The sequence below is a fragment of the Pristiophorus japonicus genome, chromosome 14 (genome assembly GCF_044704955.1).
Source record: "Pristiophorus japonicus isolate sPriJap1 chromosome 14, sPriJap1.hap1, whole genome shotgun sequence".
Lineage (NCBI taxonomy): Eukaryota > Metazoa > Chordata > Chondrichthyes > Pristiophoridae > Pristiophorus > Pristiophorus japonicus.
In genome coordinates this window covers 41081475-41101403 of record NC_091990.1, presented here as the reverse complement: position 1 = coordinate 41101403, position 19929 = coordinate 41081475, and the positions used below count along the sequence as shown (strand labels likewise).

Sequence of the window (19929 nt, the reverse complement as noted above, 5' to 3'; positions counted from 1 at the left end):
AAATGAAAAGACCTTTTGTGTGTGTGTTGATGCAGGTGATTCCTCCAGCCCCTGCGTCATGTAGGCCGAGGTCAAGTCCAGCTTCGTTAACGTTTTTCCTCCCGCCAGAGTCGCAAATAGTTTGTCTGCCTTTGGTAGCAGGTATTGATCCTGCAGGGAGAAACGATTGATATTTTGTAATCACCACAGATTCTGACGGTGCCATCTTCCTTGAGGACTGGAACAATCAGACTGGCCCACTTGTTGAATTCGATCAGCGAAATGATGCCCTCTCGTTGCAGCCTGTCCAGCTCGATCTTCACCCTCTCATCATGTATGGTAATGCTCTCGCCTTGTGGTGGATGGGTCGCGCCCCCAGAATCAAGTGGATTTGCACTTTTGCTCCTTGGAATATTCCGATGCCCGGTTCGAACTGCGAGGGTAACTTGTTTAGGACCTGGCCACATGAAATGTCGTCGAGCGTTCCAGCGTCTCTTTCCCAGCCAGCTCCTGCTGAGCAGCGTGGGGCCATCGTGGTAAATTGTGCACCGCTCCATCGTAGAAGAACTTTATGGTAGCACTGCCGATTACGGGAATCAGTTCCTTTTGTATACGTTCTCCGTTTAGTATGAATGGGAGTCTGGATTGGCTTTGATGCCTTGCTGCACCACAATTTATCGAAAGTCTTTTTGCTCATAATGTACTGGCTCGCGCCCGTGTCCAGCTCCATTGACACCGGGAGTCCATTTAATTCAACTTTCAGCATTATCGGGGGACACTTTGTGGTAAATGTGTGCACCCCATATACCTCTGCCTCCTCAGTCTGAGGCTCTGGTTCGCCGTGATCCACCATGGATCTGTACTTCTCTGCAATATGGTGGTTTGCAGCTCGCCTGCACATACGTTGGAGTTGTCCCATTGTTCCACAGCCCTTGCAAACATATCATTTTGAAGATGCATGAATGGAAACTATGATCACCTCTGCAGCGTCAACAATGTGTTAATGGCCTTGCATTTACCACCCTTGATGGTGGACTCTGAGACATCTGCGGACATGTAGCTGCAAGCATGTGAGTCCTGCCCTGTACGTTATGATTCGCAAACAATATTACTTTGTTCCCAGTACTTGCAGCAGCACTCGCATGCTGAGAGATTTGTTTGGTATTGTCACTGGTGGCGATGAACGCCTGGGCTATCGCTATGGCTTTACTCAAGGTTGGAATCTTTACAGTCAAAAGTTTGCGAAGTATTACTTCATGGCCAATGCCAAGTACAAAGAAGTCCCTGAGCACGTGTTCCAAATGTCCTTCAAATTCGCAATGTCCTGCAAGGTGCCTTAGCTTGGCGATGTATTTCGCCACTTCCTGGCCTTCAGACCTCTTGTATGTGTTGAACTGGTACCTTGCCATCAGAACGCTTTCCTTCGGGTTTAGATGCTCCCGGACCAGTGTACGACTTCACTGTGGGTTTCGCTGGAGCAAGCAGATTTTTCATGAGGCCATATGTTGGTGCCCCGCAAATGGTGAGGAAGATCACCCTTCATTTGGCAGCGTTCGCTTCTCCTTCCAGCTCGTTGGCCACGAAATATTGGTCGAGTCGCTCCACGAAGGTTTCCCAATCATCTCCCTCCAAAATTTTCTCCAGGATGCCCACGATTCTTAGCATTGTTGCGGTGGGGTTTGTCATGTGTATCTCGTCGCCAGTTGTTATGTCTTGAATAAAGAATCTGACCAGATACTGTAAGCTCAAAGTGTGACTGTCGTCCTTTATTACAGGTCTCCAGAGTACCTCTCCAGCCTGTGAGGCCTCCTTAGGACTCCAGGGGATGAGCCCTCTGGTGGTTAAACAAGGAATTTACAGTTTTATATATATAAAACACTATATATATATAAACATGAGAAACCCCCCCCCCCCCCCAAACATTACATAAAACATTAAAAAAAAATACCTCACATAAATACATTATAGAAATTAAAGTTGATAGAAATGTTTTTGAAGAAAAAATATTTGCCGATTTAAAAAAAAAAAAGTTTTAATTATGGTTTAAAATAAAATTACCTGAGTGGGCAGGATTTTTAACATAAAATAAAATTTAAAGATACATATTTAATGTTTTGATTTTTTAAAACCTCTTACCAGGCACAAGAGTTATAAAGGACATTCGCAGGGCAAGAGATGGGCAAATAGCGCAATCTCTGCCGTGAGAATGTCCTCGTTCCTGAGATGCGGCCATCTGTCAAGCCAGAAACTTTCATGCAAGGAATCTCTAGTCACTGTTCCTCAAAATAGTTTTGCAGCTACAACTACCACCAGTGGTTGTTTTTTTTGGCAAGAAAGCTGTGAAAGTTAAACTAAATCAGCATTATAAACCAAAGAACATTTAGGTATGAATTTTCCCCTGCAATTCTGCTGCCTGTTAAACAGGCTACAATATATGATTGTTTAGCAGCCCACTGAAGTTTCCAATGGTGCCATTTGTGGGTGAGCTTTCTTAAAGATTCACAATTTAAAAAAAAAACTTTGGCAGACATCTTTCTTGCCTGTTGTATTGCCCAGATTAGTCTCGAGGTGATTACCAAGTAAAGGAGCCTGATGGTGGTGACCAAAGTGAGCTTCTCTTACCCTTGTAGAGCGACATCATCCGATACAATATTATTCAAACTTGTTATTGACTTGTCCTTCTTAGAATTTAACAGTAGGTGGGAAAGAGCTCAGCATTTCCTGTTAATTTTCCCCCCCCAAAAACCCAGTAATTGCAGCTCAATGTCAATATCTGGAGCAAAAGTTTAAGGAAGCTTGGAAGTAAGTGGCTTTATGCCCATTCTTCTGATTATCTGAATTTCATTGATCTTTTACGCCATTTCTTTGACATTTTTGTCCAGACCTTCTTTAGATGTACAGGAACGTTAGGCATAAATTGAAATTGACATCAGCATACAAACAGGTGTAAATTACTTGTTACTTCACAATTCTGCTCACGCAAGAAATTCCAGGAAGCGGTGTTTACCCTGTTTGTATGCCCTTGCAGTATTTAGCTTATGCTCAATATTCAGATGTATGTTCTCATTAGAAAAGATAACCACAGTTTTGATGCCCACCAACACATTATCCAAAGACTACATCCTCTGAGGAAGTTTCCTATATAGTTTACCCCCTTTAGATCACATTAATAGAGTTCAACTTCTCTGAGGCCAGACTCACCGAAACATTTGAAGGAAAGAAATAAGACGACTTGCCAAGGGCTGGATTTTTGGCTTGTAGCTGCCTGTGTTTTCGCCCCGGCGGTAAACTCTTCCGGATGGCCAGCTTCCAGCGCCCCGCCTGAATTTTCCGTGGCGGTTTCGGCAGGGCACGGAGCATTACCGTCCGGAAGAGGTGAGCTGGTGCGCAACATCCTGATTATGACACCAGCTCGATTTTGGGCTCCTGCCCGATCCATAGCACTCCATAGAGTGCCGTGCTGGGACCACCTGTGAAAGCGGGCGTTCCAAGCTGTAGCGGCCACAGTGAGGGAAGTAATGTCGACCTCTTTGATTTGTTTTCTTTGTGATTTATGTTGTGGTGGCGTGAGTTATTTATTGGGAATGTTTTTTAGGTTATTTTTTTCCCTCCGGGCCTCTCTTAGAGTGCTCCGAGGATGGCTGTTTAGCTCGTAATTTTCAACTGTTCAGCCGGCCTAGCGCCCGAAGAAAGGTGTTTAATGCCTCCCTTCGTGCTCCGCCCCACACGGAGCGCCCTGGTGCTGAATTTTGCTGAGTGAGGTGCAAACTGTTCCTGGGCACAAACTTTACCGCCCCGCCGCCATTACCGCCTGAAATGAGCAAAGCCGAAAATCCAGCCCTCATAATTGTCAGAATGTTGGAATTAGCGACCAGAACCAGGAAGGAATCCAATTTCTGTAGTTCGAACTAGCCACAGATTACTTGTCACTCCCTTCCAACCTGACTGCCCGAACATGATAGGTCTTCAGCAAACTGCTTTCTTGGAGTTTTTTCTTTGCTGTGAGAATTTCTGAACACTTTTTTTTAGAAAATATTTATGGAGAGTACTTTAGATTGAAAGATTTTTCTCAGGTCCCTGCTGGCTCATCATTCCTTCTGCAGTATCGATTCTAAATTACGCTACGTTATATTTGGCTTTGCTCTGAGCCAGCAGAAATACAGATCCAGATCTGAATCTGAAATCTGGATTTGAATTTTCCTGGCCATGGTTAGAACTATCTCCAATAACTGTTCCAAACACACCATTTAATTCCAAGTTACAGTTATCAGGTTGCCATACATTACTGGATAATGTTGCACTTTGTGACTTACGGGATGTTTCGTTTTTTTTTCCAGTTGAGAGAGTGCGCCCTATTTTGCACAAAGCAGCCATTTTTGTCACAACAGGAGTATCTTATCTGTTAGCATTTTCCTTTTTAAGTTATAAGAACCTCGCATATGTGATTCATTTTGTTGTTAGGAGATATGTTTAGTTTTTTTGACTGTAATTTGTGTCAATTAGTATTAAAAACAGAATTAACTGAAAATTGGACTAGTTGATCTGACAATATAGTATTGGTGATTCCCCCCCTTAATTACAATTAGATATAGATGTATTTTTAGACAAGGTTTGCCCACTTGTCACTTATGTTCAATCATTTGGTTAATCAAATTGTTTAATTCCGTTTGTATAAAATTTAAAATGGTTTAATACTTGGAGAGAACAATGCAGAGCTAAGGAAAAACGACACGGGAGTGGGACTAATTGGATAGTTCTTTCAAAGAGCCGGCACAGGCACGATGGGCCGAATGGCGTTCTGTTCTGTAAGATTCTATGATTCTATTCTATGAAATCATTTACCAGATTTAGTCGAATTGAAGCATCCATTTTGTAGTGTCGCTGTGAGTGAACTGGAATGCTCTACTAGCCTTCCAACTTCAACTTCCTTTTTGCGACTAGATCATTGGCACCCAGGATCACGATACCCAGGCTTTCATATCCACGAGCAATAATACCAGACCGATGGCTTCCCAGCATCGTTGGCTATGGTGTATCTTTTAAAAGGCCAGAACATTAAAGAGTAAATTTCAACATTACTGTTATGTATGTAAACATTGTAACTAAGTAAGATTTGCCACCAGAGGGCACAACTGTTGGAGGCCCAAGTGTCACCTGCATATCTTGTGCAAGGGCGTATAAAAGGTTGTCTGCCATGCTGCTTAAGCACTCTGGAGTTGTATTAAAGAGACTAAGGTCACATCAGTTTTAGCTCACAGTACTCAGTCTTGTGGAATTCTTCCATACCTAACAATTACCATCCTCTTTGTTCTTGCCTTGAAAGTGTTGCCATCACTATTTACAAAGAATTATACTTATCTTTACCATTTCATCCTGTGTTTTTTTTCAGCAGCATTAATGCTTAAACATTGAGTTCGATGGGAAACTAATTAATTATAAGTGATTCGTATACCTAACCACGTGAGGAAAATTAATTAACACACATGTGATTGCGTTAATGATTGTTTGGCTTCTGATAATTGAATTCCTTTAGAGTCATGGTGAGTGGGTTGTCATTGTGTAATCTCACTCTTGAAACAAAAGTCTCATAAACTGGATAGAAAAAGGATGCTCAAAGCTGAGAATCTTAGAATGATTCAGGACAAAAGGAAGCCATTCGACCCATCATGTCTGTGGCGGCTCTTTGATAGAGCTATCCAGGTAGCTCCACTCCCCTGCTCTTTTCCTAAAGCCCTGTAAATTCCTCCTTTCAAAGTATATATCTCATTTCCTTTTGAATTAATTGGCAAAGGTTTTATCTTAAAGGGGCGTTCTGATGGTGGAACTTTACCTTTTAAGCAGGGTGTAATGCTCACAGGTTTGTAGATCTGTTGAAAATCCCTTCCATGCCTTTCAGTTCTGCGTGGAGGGGATTCCTGTACGGGCTGCTCTTGCACACTCAACCATCCTTGTCTGCCATCCGGACCGCACCATCTTGCCTTCTGGAAGATGCAGGGGTCCCCATTGGAGTGCACTCTGAGCGGCAGTCCTCCCTCTATTGGGGGCTTGCCCTGGAGGGTGGTGCACGGAGCAATCCCATGCAATAAGCTTTTAAGTCGGTTCATGGGCCCTCAGGCCGCCTGCAATTTCTGCGGTCTGGAAGAGTCCGTGTTCCATGTTTTTATTGAATGTGCAAGGTTGCAGTCCTGAAGGGGCTGCTCCTCAAATTCTGGTTGCACTTCAGTCCCACACTCCTGATCTTTGGGCATCCTGTGCGGAGGGGAGCGGATAGGTCGGAAGGCCTCCTCGTAGGACTACTCCTGGGCATGGCTAAGGTGGCCATTAACCGGTCCAGGCAGCGGGCGGTCGAGGGGGTCATTCAGCCTGACTGCCTGTCTCTCTTCTGTGGTTACGTTTGAGCCAGGGTATTCCTGGAGATGGAGCACGCGGTGTCCACCGGTACGCTCGCGGCCTTCCGTGAGAGATGGCTGCCGGAGGGACTGGAGTGCATCACCCCCGGCAACCAAATTATAATTTGATTCTTCAAATTTGATTAATTTGTCGGTTTTAGTGCTCCTTTAATAAGGGGGCACTTGATTTATAGTTTCAACCAAAATAGTTGTAGAGCTTGTTGCATTGTGAGTGGCTTAGCCAGTCACATGATGTTCACCAGTCAGTTGGGTTCAGGGGATCCACGATGAGGCAGGTGGTTGAGCCTGGTGGATGAACTGGTAATGTATAGGGTAATTGTTAAACCTTTGCTAATAAACCAACTCGTTCATCGTCATAGCAATGTGTTGCTATGAATTCTTAAGCAAAGAACCCATGAAGCAAATACATAACACAAGGCTTGCTTGTTCATTCAGCTTTTTATTCATATCGGTTGGATGGTATGATGCAATGATTTAATTCTTATGTAATGTCTTCCTTGTTCTTACCCAATAATTTCAACCCAAGTCTGTAACTATGGGCCCAAGTTTCCACACGATAAAAAACGGGCGCCCCTCCGAGCTGGGCGCCCGTTTTTCGCGCCGAAAACGGCGCCGGAAAAGAAACGCGCGATTCTGGAGCGCCCTGCAGCTCCATGTCTGCTTGGCGCGGCGCCCAGGGGGGCGGAGCCTACCACTCGCACCGATTTTGTAAATGGGAGGGGGCGGGTACCATTTAAATTAGTTTTTTTCCTGCCGGCAACCCTGCGCATGCGCGTTGGAGCGTTCGCGCACGCGCAGTGTGAAGGAAACATTGGCACTCGGCCATTTTTGTAGTTCTTTGTAGCTGTTTAATTTTTGAACATTTTTTAATAAAAGCACATTGCCATCAGCACTGAGGCTTCTTGCAGCAGTGAGAAGGCTGCAGGAAGCCTCAAAGTTGAGGCAGCCGTTTCCCTCCCCCCCCCCCCCCGCGGGAACGAACGGCTGCCTCCTTTTCCCCCCCCCCCCCCCCCGCGGGAACGAACAGCTGCCTCCTTCCCCCCCCCCCCCGCGGGAACGAACGGCTGCCTCCTTTTCCCCCCCCCCCCCCCCGCGGGAACGAACGGCTGCCTCCTTTCCCCCCCCCCCCCCCCCCCGCGGGAACGAACGGCTGCCTCTTCCCCCGCGGGAACGAACGGCTGCCTCCTTTTCCCCCCCCCCCCCCCCCGCGGGAACGAACGGCTGCCTCCTTTTCCCCCCCCCCCCCCCCCGCGGGAACGAACGGCTGCCTCCTTTTCCCCCCCCCCCCCCCGCGGGAACGAACGGCTGCCTCCTTTTCCCCCCCCCCCCCCCCCCGCGGGAACGAACGGCTGCCTCTTCCCCCGCGGGAACGAACGGCTGCCTCCTTTTCCCCCCCCCCCCCCCCCCGCGGGAACGAACGGCTGCCTCTTCCCCCGCGGGAACGAACGGCTGCCTCCTTTTCCCCCCCCCCCCCCCCCGCGGGAACGAACGGCTGCCTCCTTTTCCCCCCCCCCCCCCCCCCCGCGGGAACGAACGGCTGCCTCTTCCCCCGCGGGAACGAACGGCTGCCTCCTTTTCCCCCCCCCCCCCCCCCGCGGGAACGAACGGCTGCCTCTTCCCCCGCGGGAACGAACGGCTGCCTCTTCCCCCCCCCCCCCCCCACGGGAACGAACGGCTGCCTCCTTCCCCCCCCCCCGCGGGAACGAATGGCTGCCTCTTCCCCCGCGGGAACGAATGGCTGCCTCTTCCCCCGCGGGAACGAATGGCTTCCTCCTCCCTCCCCGCGGGAACGAACGGCTGCCTCCTTCCCCCCCCCCCCCGCGGGAACGAACGGCTGCCTCCTTCCCCCCCCCCCCGCGGGAACGAACGGCTGCCTCCTTCCCCCCCCCCCCGCGGGAACGAATGGCTGCCTCTTCCCCCGCGGGAACGAATGGCTTCCTCCTCCCTCCCCACGAGAACGAACGGTTGCCTCAACTTGTGAGGCCTCCTGCAGCATTCTCCCTGGTTGAAGCACTTTCACACAGGTAGGAAAATGGTTTATTTAATCTTTTCTTTGCTTATAAATTTTTATTCAGGTTGGATTTATTTGTATAAGTATAAATAATGATTTATTATAGAATTTAATGACTTCCCTTCCCCCCCCCCCTCCCCCCCCACCTCGTTCTGGACACCTAATTTGTAACCTGCGCCTGATTTTTTTAATGTGTAGACAAGGTTTTTTCAGTTCTACAAAAATCTTCACTTGCTCCATTCTATGTCAGTTCGGAGTACGTTTTCACTGTGGAAACTTTCAAATCAGGCGTCAGTGGCCGGACACGCCCCCTTTTGAAGAAAAAATTCTGTTCCAAAGTGAAACTGTTCTAACTGACTAGAACTACAGAAAAAAAAATGTGGAGAATAGTCCGTTCTCCACCAGTTGCTCCTAAAAATCAGGCGCAGATCATGTGGAAACTTGGGCCCTATTAGTTAAAGAAAGAAGGAATGATAGAATTCCTGTTAGTTATCTTTTCACATTTGGCGAGAAGGTGACCAAGCAACACTCAAGACCCTATGTTCAATGTGTTTAATTTTTAAAAATGGGTTTCATGCTCAACTAAAGAGCCTGTTGTATCTAGAATATCTTGGGTAAGTATTGAAATTATAATGAATCTTTCAAGTTCGCACAATGAAAATCTAGAGCTCTTGCACATAATCCATTCCGTGGTGCACCTTGTATTTAATCTCCATATCATTATAGTTACTGGAGCCAAGCTGAAAATTGGAAACGCATAGTGAATTCTTAATTTATCATCTGATTTCTAAAGACATTTGTGAAAAAAACAGTAAGATTAGCTCCATGGCAGCTTCTGTCACGATAATACATGTCAGGATAAGCATGTTTCCAATACACTATATTTAAATTATTTTTATTCATTTAAAACCATGATAGATAGATATATATATATATATTTCCTTTCTTATAATTCCCTGAGCAACATGAATCATTTCTTATCTAAAAGCTTAGACAATGGACATTTCGCTGGGCCTCTGCCAATTATAAGAAGTGCTCCGAGGAAGTGGATAAAAGTGGCCTGGTTGTCTTCCTGTCTTTGTTTTCCCCTCTTTCAACCAGAATTAAGGGATCTCTGTTGCTAACATGTTCATATCTTGTGCTGTATTGCACAACAGATTGGTATGTTGCCTGGAAAGTGTTTTTTGCAAGCCTATGGTAAGAATTTTACCAGGTTGCATTGGTCTTTTGCAACCACCCTAGTGTGTATTTTCAGGTCTCCAGCAGCGAGGGTAATGCAGTTGGCTTTGTACAACGCCATGTCCACCACAAATGCCAGTCTTGATCATCTGGCTAGAGATGCCCTTGCACTGATATGAGAAGTCTACATCATTTCTACTCCTTTGCTGTCTTTTGCCCCCTCTCTGCAAAAGAGCTTCTCTCTATGGAGAAGGTCACTATTGTGCATTACAAAGCTTATCTCCTGAACCTGTTGGATTCTGAGACAATAAGCTTCACCTTTTCAGATTATTTTATTCTGAGCAACAAATACATGGGCAAACCAATGGGACTAAAGGTGGACAAGTCCCCTGGACCTGATGGCCTGAATCCTGGGGTCTTAAAAGAGGTGGCTGCAGAGATAGTTGTATTGGTTGTAATCTACCAAAATTCCCTGGATTCTGGAGAGGTCCCAGCGGACTGGAAAACCGCAAATGTAACACCCCTATTTAAGAAAGGAGGGAGACAAAAAGCAGGAAACTATAGACCAGTTAGCCTAACACCTGTCATTGGGAAAATGCTGGAGTCCATCATTAAGGAAGTTTAGAAAATCATAATGCAGTCAAGCAGAGTCAGCATAGTTTTATGAAAGGGAAATCATGTTTCACAAATTTGCTGGAGTTCTTTGAGGATATAACAAGCAGGGTGGATAAAGGCAAACCAGTTGATGTCGTGTATTTGGATTTCCAGAAAGCATTCGATAAGGTGCCACATAAAAGGTTACTGCACAAGATAACAGCTCATGGGGTTGGGGGTAATATATAAGCATGGATAGAGGATTGGCTAACTATCAGGAAGCAGAGAGTCGGGATAAATGGGTCACTATCCGGTTGGCAAACTTTAACTAGTGGAGTGCCACAGGGATTGATGCTGGATTCTCAACTATTTGCATTCTATATTAATGATTTGGATGAAGCGACCGAGTGTAATGTAGCCAAATTTGCTGATGATACAAAGATGTGTGGGAAAGCAAATTGTGAGGAGGAAGCAAAAAATCCACAAAGGAATATAGACAGGCTAAGTGAGTGGCCAAAAATTTGGCAGATGGAGTATAATGTGGAAAATGTGAGGTTATCCACTTTGGTAGAAGAAGTAAAAAAGCAAATTATTATTTAAATGGGGGAGAAATTACAAAATGCTGCGGTACAGAGGGATCTGCGGGGCCTTGTACACGAAACATAAAGTTAGCATTCAGAGTACAGCAAATGATTTGGAAGGTTGAATGGAATGTTGGCCTTTATTGCAAGGGGGATGGAGTATAAAAGTAGGGAAGTCCTGCTACAACTGTACAAGGCATTGGTAAGACCAGACCTGGAGTGCAGCATACAGTTCTGGTCTCCTTATTTAAGGAAGGATAAACTTGCATTAGAGGCAGTTCAGAGGAGGTTCATGAGGTTGATTCCTCTGATGAAGGGGTTGTCATATAAAAAAAGGTTGAGCAGGTTGGGCCTATACTCATTGGAGTTTAGACGAATGAGAGGTGATCTTATTGAAAAGTATAAGATTCTGAGGGGGCTTGACCGGGTAGATGCAGTGAGGATGTTTCCCCTCATGAGGGAATCTAGAACTAGGGAGCATAGTTTCAGAATAAGGGGTCGCACATTTAAAATGGAAATGAGGAGGACTTTCCTCTGAGGGTTGTGAATCTTTGGAATTCTCTACCCCAGAGAGCTGTGGATGCTGGGCCATTGAATATATTTAAGATGGAGATAGACAGATTTTTGAACGATAAGGGAGTCCAGGTTTATGGGGAGCGGGCAGGGAAGCCAGGATCAGATCAGCCATGATCTTGTTGAATGGCAGAGCAGGCACGAGGTGCAAAATGGCCTACTCCTCCTATTATGTTCTTGCACATCGATCTTGTGAAGCCATTGTACCATTTTGTTAGCGTATACTTGCAGGTTAGAGAGTTTGAAACTTATTAAAGCCAGTCCCTGACCAGGCCTGATAGTCTGCATCCCAGAGTACTTAAGGAAGTAGCTCTAGAAATAGTGGATGCATTGGAGGTCATTTTACAGCATTCTATAGACTCTGGATCAGTTCCTATGGATTGGAAGGTAGCTAATGTAACCCCACTTTTTAAAAAAGGAGGGAGATATAAAACAGAGAATTATAGATCGGTTAGCTTGACATCGGTAGTGGGGAAAATGTTGGAATCCATTATTAAAGACGTAATAGCAGCACATTTGGAAAGCAGTGACAGGATAGGTCTAAGTCAGCATGGATTTATGAAAGGGAAATAATGCTTGACAAATCTTCTAGAATTTGAGGATGTAACAAGTAGAGTGGATAAGGGAGAAACAGTGGATGTGTTGTATTTGGACTTTCAAAGGGCTTTTGACAAGCTCCCACACACAAGATTAGTATGCAAAATTAAAGCACATGGTATTGGGGGTAATGGATTGACGTGGATAGAGAACTGGTTGGCAGACGGGAAGCAGGGTAGGAATAAATGGGTCCTTTTCAGAATGGCAGGCAGTGACTAGTGGGGTACTGTAAGGTTCAGTGCTGGGCCCCTAGCTATTTACAGTATACATTAATGATTTGGACGAAGGAATTGAATGTAATATCTCCAAGTTTGCAGATGACACTAAGCTGGGTGGCAGTGTGAGCTGTGAGGTGGATGCTAAGAGGCTGCAGGGTGACTTGGACAGGTTAGGTGAGTGGGCAAATGCATGGCAGATGCAGTATAATGTCGATCAATGTGAGGTTATCCATTTTGATGGCAAAAACAGGGAGGCAAATATTATCTGAATGGTGATAGATTAGGAAAAGGGGAGGTGCAACGAGACCTGGGTCTCCTGTTACATCAGTCATTGAAAGTTGGCATGCAGGTACAGCAGGCAGTGAAGAAGGCAAATGGCATGTTGGCCTTCATAGCGAGAGGATTTGAGTATAGGAGCAGGGAGGTTTTGCTAAAGTTGTACAGGGCCTTAGTGAGGCCACACCTTGAATATTGTGTGCAGTTTTGGTCCCCTAATCTGAGGAAGGACATTCTTGCTATTGAAGGAGTGCAGCAAAGGTTCACCAGACTGATTCCCAGGATGGCAGGACTGACCTAATGAGAAAGACTGGATCGACTAGGCTTATATTCACTGGCATCTCATAGAAACATATAAAATTCTGACGGGATTGGACAGGTTCAATGCAGGAAGAATGTTCCCAATGTTGGGGAAGTCCAGAACCAGGGGTCACAGTCTAAGGATAAGGGGTAAGCCATTTAGGACCAAGATGAGGGGAAACCTCTTCACTCAGAGAATTGTGAACCTGTGGAATTCTCTACCACAGAAAGTTGTTGAGGGCAGTTCGTTAGAGATATTCAAAAGGGAGTTAGATGTTGTCCTTACGGCTAAAGAGATCAAAGTGTATGGAGTGAAAACAGGAATGGGGTACTGAAGTTGCATGATCAGACATGATCATATTGAATGGTGGTGCAGGCTCAAAGGGCCAAATGGCCTACTCCTGCACCTATTTTCTGTGTTTCTATGTATGACTTGTGAATGCATTTGTGGGAAGCCCTGAGATAGGACTTGCCCTTCGTTTTGGAATAGTCAAGCTTTTATATCTTGACCACGAACTAACCTCTGATTTTTTTTTTATTGAAATATAATGGGACTTGAGGCTATGCATTAGTTACATCGAGCTGGATGTCATTAGTGTATACAATCAAATATTGCGGATGCTGGAAATCTGAAATAGAAACAGAAAATGCTGGAAATACTCAGCAGGTCGGGCAGCATCTGTGGAGGGAGAAACAGAGCTAACTGTCGCAATTTTTCCGGCGTTCAGCGGACATGATTGGTGATGGCTCAGAAGTGAAATTGACAGCGGGCAGGGAAACTCTGTCAAATCACGCACACTCAACTTTCCAAATGTCGGGACAGCCTGCGCTGAACAGACCTGACTCGCAGTGGCAGGGGAGGCAATTGAAACAATTGTTGGCTTGTTTAGAAACATTTAACAGTGCAATTTTACTTATTTTTTAACTTTAACAGGTCACCTACGGCTTTCACGCTGCTCCTGGATCCCGTCTGTTTTTCTGAGGCGGAGGTTGAGTGACCATTGAAGCAGATGATTGCTGACAGCTTGAAAACTAATATAAAAGCTTCCCCTTTACAACTGTTCACTTTCCAAACCCAGGTTTATCCCTTTGGATCACACATTGAGCTTTATGCAGACTGCAAGTCTTTGGAGCAAACTCTCTATCCAGTGTCACCTCATTGCAGTAACCTCTCACCTTTGGCAGAGTCCTTCTGTCCTCTCAAATTCAACAGCATGGGAATCATTTACACTCCACCACCTTGGTCCTCAGAATCCCACCACGATCAGCCCCAACACCAGCATCACCAGGCACACCAGCAGCACCAATAACCACACCAACCTTCTCCACAATCACCTGATGCTGCACAAGACACATGGCATCAGCTCCTGACCACATTGCTGCCGGGGACGCCAGGGATGGTCTCATTTACTTTACTTGACGCTGTACACCCTGGCTGCCACATGATGCGCTAAGTTGGCACCACCGCACAACAGCATCAAAAGCATCCCTGCAATGCCCAAGCTAATCCATTCCCACTCATCACCATTGTGGGGGGTACCCTTATGTCGCACCATTCACTGCAACTCACTAAGCTACTTCCAAAGGTGCACATAAATCTGTCCAAGAAAGCAGTTTTGAAAATAAAGATTTCAATGTTTGACAGCACATTAACAGAAACGTCACATGAACATTGGCTAAAACACATGTGCCTACTCTTGTGTGCTGTTAGTTGGGTTGATTGGACTAGGATGAGGGCGAGTGTGAGGGCTGGCTAGTGAGATGGGAAAATGATAATGTAGATAGAAGGTTGGGTGGAGGTGCAAGGTAAGTTGATGTGAGTAAGGATGTGCATGGGTAGGTTAGGAAAGGCAGAGTGATGGGGATGTGATGAGTGGCACAGTAGGATGAGGTTGAGTGTGGCTTTGCAGTGACATTTCTTGATCTACTAAGATCATTAAAAGGTTTGTGCCACTGCAGCCAGATCCTCCTGACCATGTCCCTGCATGTGCCCTCCTGTGCAATATGCAACCAGGCTGTGTTGATCTCCTGGAGAGGTCTTTTCGCCCATTGGAAGTGAAGAGGACCTCCCTGTGTGCTGTGACTGAGTCATGGGAGAGCTTGAGTGCAGCCATGCACCTTTTGCGCAGTGCTCCTCTGACAGCACAATTGTGAAAGTAAATTTGCGCATGGTCTCTAAGTAAACCGGCCAATGACACATCATCAATTGATGTCAACATAACTGCTTCCTTCAATTGGCCTGGAAATGGCTGGGCGGGCTTAACAAGCCCAATCGGGAAAGTCATGTCGGAGGCTAGGATTGAGACAGAAGCGGGGCCGGGAGGCATCACTGATGATGCCAGCCACAGATCCATCGAGGTAAGGAAAATCACGGCCAACCTTTCAGTTCGAAGAACTGGTTTGTCAGAACTGGAAAAAGTTAGAAATGTAATAGCTTTTAAGCAGGTGCAGAGGCAGGGGGAGGGCAGCGGTGTGGGGGGGGGGGGTGAGAACGAAAGGGAAGGTCTGTGATTGGGTGGAAGGCAGGAGAGATTAAATAACGAAGATAGCACAAAGCTAAAGGAGATGATGATGGGACATGTAAAGAAACAAAAGATGAGTCTGTAGAAGAGGTGTCAATGGGAATGGCAGTATTAACAGCTTCCATGTGAGTAAATAGGGACAGAGGTTATGGTCTGAAATTGTTGAACTTGGCGCTGCATCTATAAGGTTGTAAAGTGCCAGATTGAAAGATGAGGTGCTGTTCCTCGACCTTATGTTGAGTTTCGTTGGAACAGAAGTCAGAGTGGGAGTGGAGCACAGAATTAAAATGACAGGCGATCGGAAGCTTGGAGTCATGCTTATAGACTGAACGGAGGTGTTCCACAAAGTGGTCACCCAATCTGCGTTTAGTCTTCCCAATGTAGAGGAGACCACATTGTGAGCAGTGATACTCTATACTAAATTGCAAGAAGTACAAGTAAATCGCTGTTTCACCTGGAAGGAGTTTTTGAGGCCCTGAAGGGAGGAGGTAAAAGGGCAGGTGTTGCTTGAACGAAAAGGTGCCTTGGGAAGGGTTGGGGGTGATTGAGGAGTGGACTAGGGTGTCTTGGAGGGATCGGTCCATTCGGAATGTTGAAAGAGGAGGAGGGGAAGATGTGTTTGGGGTGGGATCACGCTGGAGGTTGCGGAAATGGTGAAGGAGGATCCGTTGAACGAGGAACCTGGTGGGGGTGAAAGATGAGCACAAGGGAAACCCTATCGTGGTTCTGGGAGAGAGGGAAGGAGTAAGAGCAGAAGTGCGGGAAATGAAATGGACCCAGTCGGGGGTCATGTCAACCATGGTAGAGGGGAATCATCGGTTGAGAAAAAAGGAAGACATATCAGAAGTGTTGTGTATGTATGCCTGTTTACTGTGTGATGCCTGTAACACTGTTATGCAACACTGAATGTATCCTTACACTGTACACACCTTGCCTGTACACCAGAGGGTGCTGCTGCTGGAGACCTAAGGGTTACCTGCACAGTGCAGGTAACCCAGTATAAAAAGGAACACACAGCCTGTTGTCTGCACTCAGGAGCTGCAAATAAAGGACTACAGGTCTGCACAGTTTAAGTATCATACCCTGCCTCGTGGAGTCATTACTAAAGGTGCTTACACACACTATAACTGACGACGGGCATACGAGGTCACAAACTACATGCGCAACATGTCTAACCTCAGCAACTTTCAGCAATTTACAGAGGGGGGAAGATTGGGATGCTTTTGTGGAAAGATGGGAACACTTCTTTATAGCCAACGACCTGGACGGGGACACACTGGCCACACTACCAAACAAACACAGGGCCATCATGCTCAGCAGTTGTGGGCTCACCATCTACGGTCTCGTCAGGGACTTACTAGCCCCAGAGAAGACAACCACCAAGAGCTATGAGCAACTTGTAACAATCATACAGGAACAACTAAAACCGAAAGAAAGCATCCTCACAGCCAGGCACCGGTTCTACACTTACCGGCGACCTGAGTGCCAAGAAATTGGCAAGTATGCTGCACACAAGAAGACTAACTGCACCGTGGATTTTTGCGGCCACCTTAATGAAGCACTAAGGGACATATTTGTCATCGGAATCGGCCACGAAGGCCTCCTACACAAATTGCTCTCGGCTGACATCTCGGTCACCCTGCAGAAAGCAATTCAAGTGAGCCAGGCCTACATGGTTTCGGCCAGCGACTCCAGGCGAATACTGACCCAGGACTCTAAACCGGCAAGCACAGTGCACCGCATGGATACTTCTAAGGGCAGAAATGCTGCCCCAAGTCCCGCAACCCTGAGTCCACCACATGGGGCAAACCGGATGGCCCCATGTTGGTGCTGTGGAGGAAACCACAGGATCCACCAGTGCCGCTACAAAGACTATGCATGCAAAGGCTGCAAAGAAAAAGGGCACCTTCAGAGAATGTGCAGAAAAAGCTTTACTTAGCGCGTCTCTGATGAGTTGGCTGATCAACGGGGCTCCGACAGAGGAAGGTGAAGTTGCTCAACCCCTGGAAGAAAAGTATGGAACTCATACCTGCTGCACCGAAAGTTCTCCGTCGACGTCTACTTTCATCGCCCACGGAGTCCCAGTTTCTATGGAGAGCGACACAGGGATGAGCCAGTCTGTGATGACCCAAGCGACCTTTGAAGAACTTTGGATGAATCCTGCCAATAGACCACAACGGCAACCTGTTCAAGCGAAGCTGCTCCCAGATCTCTGGGCTCCGGCAATCGACCTCGAACATGGATCCATCGCAGCATCCAGAGGTTCCACTGTCCAGCTCAACTGCCCACAGCACCCCGGCAAAATCTCCAAGACCGAAACTCCACTTTCCGGGCCGGGGCAGCACTCCAAGAGGTGAACATCGATGAAAGAAATGGATTCCCAACATCCAGGATCGAACCCGTGGAAGAAAAGAGCACCACAGCCTACCTGCAGCAAGAACAGAAAATGGCTGCCGCAGCACAAGCAGCAGCACTTGTAATCAAAATGGCCACTGCCATGCCACCAGTGAGCATGGAGGAGCATCACATGACACCGAGTGGCCAATCGGATTTGAAGGCTCCCTTTAAAGGAGACCGGTAACCAAAGGAATTTAAAGGGGAAGTTTCAACTATTTGAGTACACGGACTTTAAAGCTAAAGATGCGATTAAAGGGTGCAAGTATGAAAATGTATGCAATGTAACAATGAATTGTGATGCTAATGTGACTAATATGAATGCAGGTGTCAGTATGGTTAAGAGCAAGTTTATGATGCTTAACAATAATGATAGAGAATGTGAAATGCTTAATGTAACCATGTCTGTTGAAACCAGGACACCCAAAAGTGATGCAAATGCTAGAATGTATAATGCAGGCTCGACTATGTGTGATCAGAACCAAGGTGTCATGTATACCGGTAGGACACTGCCAAAGGACATTGGGTCCTACAGGGACCATGCTGATGCCAATGGATTCCCCCTTTGGGAGACACCCAGGTCCAGCAAGCTACCTGACCATGTAGCCTGGACCTTTTGGAATGAATGTGATTTCCCCTTGCAGGACACACACACAGGCAGTGGGAGCAGACCCACTACATGGACAGTGGTCAATGGGCAGGGCAGCCCAGCCACCACCAATGGCAACCTGCACCAGATCAGCCCTACAACCCCTGGCCACCAGGGCCAATACCAGGAGCATGAGGCCAATACCCTCCAGCTTCCCTGGGACCTGACCCTCATCCCAATTGGTGGACAAGGAGCCCACCCAGTCTTGTGGCCCTGCCCACCACCCCACAACAACAGTGGACCAGGAGCCCACCCAGTCTTGTTGCCCTGCCCACAACTACCCACATCAGTGTATACACACCACCCACTGCTGCCATGGCTACCCCCCCGAGGGATCCCACAACAGTAACACCCACATGGTCTGTGTGTGAGGGAGGGGAAACGTATGAGGCCAGCCTCAAGCACAGAGGTCACACCTGGCAACCACACAACCCTCGCCACAACCTCCCATAGCCCACCACTGATCACCTCCCCTGGGCATAACAATAAGGATATGAAAAATGCATAGGGGGGGGCGTCGGGGGGGGGAGAGTGTTGTTGTGTATGCAGCCCTGTTTACTGTGTGATGTCTGCAACACTGAATGTACCTTTACACTGTACACACCTTGCTTGTACACCAGAGGGTGCTGCTGCTGGAGACTGCCGGTAACCCAGTATAAAAAGGAACACACAGCTTGTTGTCTGCACTCAGGAACTGCAAATAAAGGACTACAGGTCTGCACAGTTTAAGTATCATACCCTGTCTCGTGGAGTCATTACTAAAGGTGCTTACATACACTATAGGAAGCACTTCTATGGAAGGTGGCGTCATCAGAACAGATGTGACGGAGACAGAGAAACTGTAAATGGAATAGAGTCCTTACAGGAAGTGGGGTGGGAGGAATTATAGTCCAGGTAGCTGTGGGAGTCAGTGAGCATGTATTTGGATGTTTTTCAATAGCCTATCTCCAGCAATGGTGACTGAGAAGTCGAGGAAGGGAAAGGAAGATTCAGAGATGGACCATGTGAAGGGGAGGAAGAGTGGAAATTGGAAGCAAAGCGAATGAAATGTTCTAGTTCAGGACAAGAGCAGGAAACAGCACTGATGGTCATGAATGTACCAGAAAAAGATGTGAGGGTGGGGACCTGATTAGGACTGGAACAAAATGTTCCACATGTCCCGTGAAAAAGCAGGCATAGTTCGGACCCATGTGGGTTCCCAAGGTCATTAGTGTACAACTGTGGTTGTGCTCAGCCACTCCAGCCTCTACACCGTTGATATTTCAGCTATCCTGTTGCTTGCTGCTAGAAGCTGTATGGTGAAGGCCAAGAAGGTAGGAGGATAGGAAGTGTGCTTTATTGATCCCTAGTTGGAGGGGGCTTGTGGGTGCGTGAGGGCATTGGTATACACCGAGGTTAGAGTATAGGATTCTGACCCACTACCTGAACATGTTTCTGAAGGCCATGTACAATTCCCTCTCCGCCAGGTTGAAGAGCTTCTCTATGTCCAAGGAGAGCATTAGGGCAGAGAGTTTTGGCTGTTGCAGTGTTGCCTCGTGCTAAATGGATGTCTGGTATTTTCACTGCAATGGGGCACCCATAAACAAATTTGTTTGGTCAGAACAAGGGCAACTGTGTCCAGTCTGATCTTGACCAATGGCCCATAA

The 19929-nt window shown here is 46.8% G+C and overlaps 1 long non-coding RNA gene across 1 annotated transcript in view; it reads left to right on the top strand.

Moving 5' to 3' along the window:
- LOC139279383 (uncharacterized) overlaps window positions 1-19929 on the top strand; it is a 182048-nt gene that overhangs the window by 45178 nt on the left and 116941 nt on the right. The gene's annotated exons all lie outside the window — the stretch shown is intronic.